We start from the raw sequence: 6367 nt of genomic DNA, 5'->3' as shown, positions 1-6367 counted from the left end.
CCCTTTCATCTTCGTTTCACTCAAAGCTAACACATCCAACTTTCTTCTTACAAACATTCTCCCAGTCTCCTGCCTTTTAGCCTCAATCGTACTTCATCCACGCACATTCATAGACCCAATCTTCAGGGTACGGGGATAACTCCATCCCCCATCCCTTTCTCTGGCCTGTCTCTTTTTAGGAACTAAAAAACCGAGGAGGGGGTCCCTAGTCCCTTCACCCTGCCCCTTTTAGTCGCCTTTTACGACACGCAGGGAATACGGTGGCAGTATTCTTCCTAACACAGCCTGGCCGCAGAGTAGTAGTACCACCCCATAGTGCGGCCAGATTGTGTCCCCCCCGCCACAGGCGGGTCGTGAGATATAATAAGCAATTTTCTGCTTAATATATCCTGACAGCATAACGCAACCATTTTAGAGGCTTTCAGGAGGAGAAGGATAAAGCAAATAATAATAATGATAATAATAATAATACTTGTTAATCCAGGCTTTGTTAGGTCGGCTTCCCGTCCTAATAACGCCTAACGTATAGCTGGGTTCCCTCTCTAGACCGGAGCTTAGACACAGTATGAGGGGAACAAGGCATAAAAACACAGAGCAACAACCTTACACGTATATTAACAAATTCTTAGCTACAGAACGGGCAGACAATCCACACGATATTCTATACAAAGTCAATACAGAGGCTGGGAAATGGGTTACGTGTATCGCGCAGGATACAAGATAGACAATATGCTCAATTTGGGTAAGTGGGTGATACACAGTTTCACAGTCCTTATATTTGTGCCTTGTTTCACAGTGAGAGGATGGGGTATGGTTCTTAATGGGCACAAAGTGGTTCAAGAGTCCTTATTCTGCCACTGACTTGGTCTCCCACTAGTATAGAATGGATATACACTGTCACAAGATTCCTTATTCTGACATTGAGTTTTACCTCTCGCTTTGCACAAGGTGGATAAGCACTGTCGCAAGAGTCCTTTTTCTGGCACTGAACTTTACCTCTGATTTACACAAAGTAGCTATGTACTGACACAAGAGTTCTTATTCTGACACTGAGCTTTACCTCTTACTTGCAATGGATGGATACGCACAGTCTCTGTCCTTGTCTCTCACTTCCAATTTGTGGGGACTGTGTATCACAATCATTGGTCGGTGGGCAAGGGGGAAGGGGGGGAGCCTGGGGACTCACAGGTGTCGGCCTGGCGTTGGCAGAGTCCTTTCAGGAGTCCCTTCGTCCCACGGCCACGGGACAACTCGCAGGGGCGTCGCCTCTCGTCGTGGACTATGATTGGGAGTGGTGAAGGGCCCCTCACTGTCGGGGCTAGGGATTGGGGTCTGGCCCTCAGGGCTGGGGCCAAACAGTCTCTGTGGGCTCTCCCGCAGGCGCCTGGTGGGGAGGAGGGCATCGCCTTCGTTGGGGAGGGGAGAGGTCTTGCCCTGGGGTCCTGGGGGCGTCGTCGAGAGTCTGTCGGCTGCAGTCTCCTTCCTGCTGCTCCACCGTCAGGGTAGGGCTGCGGCTTTGCTCCCAGCAGGAGTCCGTCAGGCGTGGGTCCTCTCCTGGAGTTGACTGGATGGAGTGCAACCCCAGGGACAACACAGGACCTCTCCACCAGTCCTCGAGTTGGAAGTCCTCCTCCGTGAGGTTGCCTCGATCCTGGTGGGTAGAGGTGCGACTTATGTCGCCACTGGTGGGCAGGGTGGAGTGCAGGTCGCCCTCACATTGTGAAGTCACAGGGGACGAGGGACTTTTGTAGCATCCCTCCCTGGTACAGCTACAGGCTGTCGCCGAGGTCCCTTGGACAACAGGCAGAGGGTAGCTACAGGTAGTCCTTTCCCTGTCGGTGTGGCTACTGGCCGTCATTGGGGCCTGACTTCTTGACGGGACTGCAGATGAATTGCGGCTACAGGCCGTCGCTGGAGTCCCATATGAAGGGCGACATATAAGCGAGGAGCGGCTACAGGCCGTCTCCTGTCTACTGGTGCGACTAAAGGCTGTCACCAGTGTCATGTTCTTCCAGGCAACTGCAGAAGGAGAGGGGGCATACCGTTCTCTCCCCTCGTGCAGCTGCAGGCCGTCACGAGTTTTGCAGGGGGGTTCAGCAGCACTTGGAGCAGCTACAGGCCGTCTCCTTTTGGGTGCAGCTACAGGCCATCGCTTTAGTGTGTGGCTACAGGCCATCACCTTATTAGGGTGGCTACAGGCCATCACCTTATTAGGGTGGCTACAGGCCATCTCTGGGTTTGCGTGGCTACAGGCTGTCACTGGGGTGCTGCTTGGAACTGGGTTTTCAGCTCCACCCCAATCCTGGAGAGGGCTGGCCCAGCCAAAAGGTAGTGCACTCAGACTGGGGTGGCCGCGCCGGGTGCACTCCGAGGAATAGGGGCGCGCGGCCCAGTGGGACTTAAGTCCGTTTTGTACGGACGTTGCGCACGTGCCATATACCCCTCTGTAGTCTCCTCCTGGGGGTGTAGTGGTGTCCTCGGTTGCTACGGCTGGTATTTCAATAATAATAATAAAAATAATACAAATAATAATAACATTTCACATTCTAGGGCACAAGAAGTTAAGCGAGGGGGCAGCTGGCAGAATGACCTACCTCTTCATGGCAGATTACTTGCATTTCGAGAATAGTGCAAAACAGCGGAATATTTAACACTGGCTGGCTCTTGTGACTCGCTCTTATGGAAAACAAAATCATCACGTTTTCTGAACGTTTTTCATCACCAGCTTTCAACACTGATCAAAAAATTCCTTCAAATATTTAACTCACTTTCAGAAACACTACCCCTTTTAGGAATTTCTTTCTTTATTCACTAATTACATAAATACCACTTAAGTTATTATGTCAGATATAAAAAACACAAGAACTTTTTGGGCATATATTTTTTTCGATAGATCGGCAATTACCAGAAGAACCTTTTAACTATCTAACCCCATGAGTGCGGTGACGTCATTTCTGCTTTACCTTCTGCTGCCACCGAATAATGTGTTATTCGGATCTGAACATAACCCTGGCAGTAGGCTAATGCAGTTTAGTTTTTTTTTCTTCCATTTCTAGCTCCTCCTCCACTGCAAAAAAAATCTCAAACTTAAATCATCTGACGGTAGCAAAAATTTAAAAAAAGATAAACACACGTCCTCGAACTGAAGTGGCTAAACAAGTATAATAGGGGCATTTTAAACTGAAATATTGAAATGATGAACTGTGGGCGAGTTTTACATTGATTTCAGAAATAACCATGAGATATTTTTAAGCACAAAATTAGTATATATATATATATATATATATATATATATATATATATATATATATATATATATAATTTTAAACCTTTCAGTGGCATTCTCTATACTTTCTTCCACCCCCCCTCTCTCTCTCTGTTCACAATGGTGGTGAGGTGGCATGTTAAGATGACCCCTTACTGGTTATCAGAGGGAGAAGGAGGAGGAGATGAGATAACGGAAACATGAACAGATAAGGGAGAGGAGGTGCGAAGAGAGGAGATGAAAGTAGAAAGAAAAGACAGAAGAAGGCGTGGACGAGAGAGGAGAAGGTGAGAAGGAAAGAGGAGAAAAAGGAAACATAAGAGGGTAAAGAGAATAAGGAAAAAAGAGAGAGAGAGAGAGAGAGAGAGAAGGGAAGGGTGAAAAACAGCACCAAGAAAAGAAGGCCTTCACTTGAATAACCTGGGCAACAAATGGACAGAAATCGTTATCGCCTGGCCAGCTAATCACACCCCTCCATTCTCTATTCCTCAGGATCCGCGCCTCGGGGTTCCAAAGGTTAGCGTCTTTTCCCGCTTGATCCGCTTCTTATCCCGCTAGATCCGGGGATATTCATTTCCACTTAGCGGCCATTCTGAGTCTCATATGGTGGGAACAACAGCACATTATTCTATTCTGACTGGCGTTAGACGATTGCATTTAGCTAAGAATGAATTATACGCGTCTTTGTGTGTTAAGCGGCTTTCTAGATTGTCCAAGGCACGTTTCGGGACATTACAGTATTCCAATATTATCCAATGTTATGAAAAGATTAGTAAGAGAGAGTAAGAAGAGAGTGGATGAGGAATTTGGAAGGAATTTGAGTGTAAAGTGGAGGGACTGTAAGAAAATGTTCTCGAAAGAGGTGAAAAGAGTAAGACAGGGTGGAAGTGAAGTTAGCAGGGGAGTGAAAGATAAAAATGGTAGATTACTAGTGGAGAAGGGAGAAAAAGTGAGCGGATGGAGAGAACACTTTAAGGAATTGTTGAACATAGAGGATGGAAGTAATGCGAGTATAAGTGGCTGGAGAATGGCTGGGAGAAAGAGGGAGGTGAGAAGACAGGAAGAAATCAGTAGGATAGAAGTTGTGGAAGCTATGAAGAAAGTTAAATCAGGGAAAGCCCCAGGAATTGATGGAGTGTGTGGTGAAATGCTGAAGCATGGGGGAGAGATAGTAGTAGAATGGATGTGGAAGATGTGCAGATTGGCCTGGAAGGAAGGTAGAGTCCCGGAGGATTGGAAGTCAGGTATAATTATTCCCATGTACAAAGGAAAAGGGGAAAAAGAAGTGTGTGGTAATCATAGGGGCATTTGTCTTCTTAATATAATGGGAAAAGTGTATGGTAGGATACTTATTGACAGAGTTATAGAAAGAACAGAGGAATTAGTTAGAGAAGAACAGGGAGGCTTTAGGAAGGGAAGAGGTTGTTTAGATCAGATATTCATTCTTAGATCTTTAGTGGAAAAGTTTCTAGAGAAGGGAAAGAAGTTGTATGCGGCTTTCATGGATTTGGAGAAAGCATATGACAGGGTGGATAGACAAGGATTGTGGAAAGTGTTAAGAATATATGGAGTAGATGGGAAGTTGTTGAATGCTGTGATGAGTATGTATGATGGTGCGAAGGCTGCAGTGCGTGTGGATGGTGAACTAAGTGAATTTTTCTCTTTGAAAGTTGGGTTGAAGCAGGGATGTGTCATGTCTCCATGGTTGTCCAATCTGTACATGGATGGGGTAATAAAAGAGGTACAAGATAGGGTAGTGGATGTTGGAGTGGCCCTGGTGAGAGAGGATAGTGTTTGGAAACTCCCTGTACTGTTGTTTGCAGATGATACTGTGTTGTTGAGTGAAGACGAAGGGGAGCTGCAAGGCTTGGTGGATGAGTTTGGGAGAGTGTGTAAGAAACGGAATCTAAAGGTGAATGTAGGGAAGAGTAAAGTGATGATCTTTGAGAGAGGTGAAGTTAGTGAATGTACAGCGAGGTTGGATGGTGAGGAATTGAAAAGTGTGAGTACGTTTAAGTACTTGGGTAGTGTGATGAGTAAGGATGGAGGTTTGGAGGGTGAAGTGCTTGAAAGGGTACAACTATGGAAGAAAGGTTGTTGGTTCTTTGAAAGCAGTGATAAGAAACAGGGAAGTGAGCATGGAAGTGAAAAAGTTACTACATGACAGTATTGTGATACCAACTCTAACGTACGGAAGTGAAGCTTGGACGTTGTTGGAAGGACACAAGTCAAGAGTGAGAGCAGTGGAAATGAGTTATGTAAGAGGAGCCTGTGGAGTCACATGGAGAGACAGGCTGACGAATGAGGATATAAAGGAGCGTTGTGGTGTGGATGTGGATGTGATAGGAAGCGTTATGAGGAACACACTGAGGTGGTTTGGCCATGTGGAGAGGATGGAGGGTGAAAGACTGACGAAGAGAGTGTATGTGAGTGAGGTGGAGGGGGGAAGAGGGAGGGGGAGGCCGAGGATGAGATGGAGGGATGGGGTGGAGAGGTATATGAGAGAGGGGGGTGTGAGTTGGGAGCAGGGCAGTGAAATGGCGGGGGACAGGGCGACTTGAAGGCGATTTGTTTGTGGCCACCTCAGACGGGATTGAGGCGTCTGGCAATAGATAGATAGATTTTTTTCGTGTTTAGATTATCTTAAGAAATTCATCATCATAATCATTATCACCATCCACCTCTTTTTCCTGAGAGAGGGTACAGAAAGCCGGGAAAATAAACGAATACGACAGTGAGAGAACTACTTAACAGGATGCCCATTGAAATTCGCCGCACGTGCATTTCGAAAACAAAATTAGCGTTTTCAAGAGGTTTGGCGATTGTTGCAAGGAAGTTAGCGATATCTGTGGAACTGGTAACTGTGTGGGTGTGCTGTGGTGGGGTGTTCACGGCTTGACCTATGTGGCTGTCAGTGAGAAGGAACGACAGGCTTGGCAGATCCATACTGCCGACAACACAGGTAATGCGAAATCCGTCCACCTGGGGGTGAAGCTTCTGTATTAAATTGAACGGCGGCCTTGTTCACACGAGGAAGGAAGAAGGGATGAAGGGAGGTGGGAGGGAGGGGTTGTTGAAGACGGGTGTGGGCACAGGGTAGAG

The sequence above is a fragment of the Coenobita brevimanus genome, chromosome 24 (genome assembly GCF_032717465.1).
Source record: "Coenobita brevimanus isolate Jiangsu-jjx chromosome 24, ASM3271746v2, whole genome shotgun sequence".
NCBI classification, from domain to species: domain Eukaryota; kingdom Metazoa; phylum Arthropoda; class Malacostraca; order Decapoda; family Coenobitidae; genus Coenobita; species Coenobita brevimanus.
Note: the sequence above shows the minus strand (reverse complement) of the source record.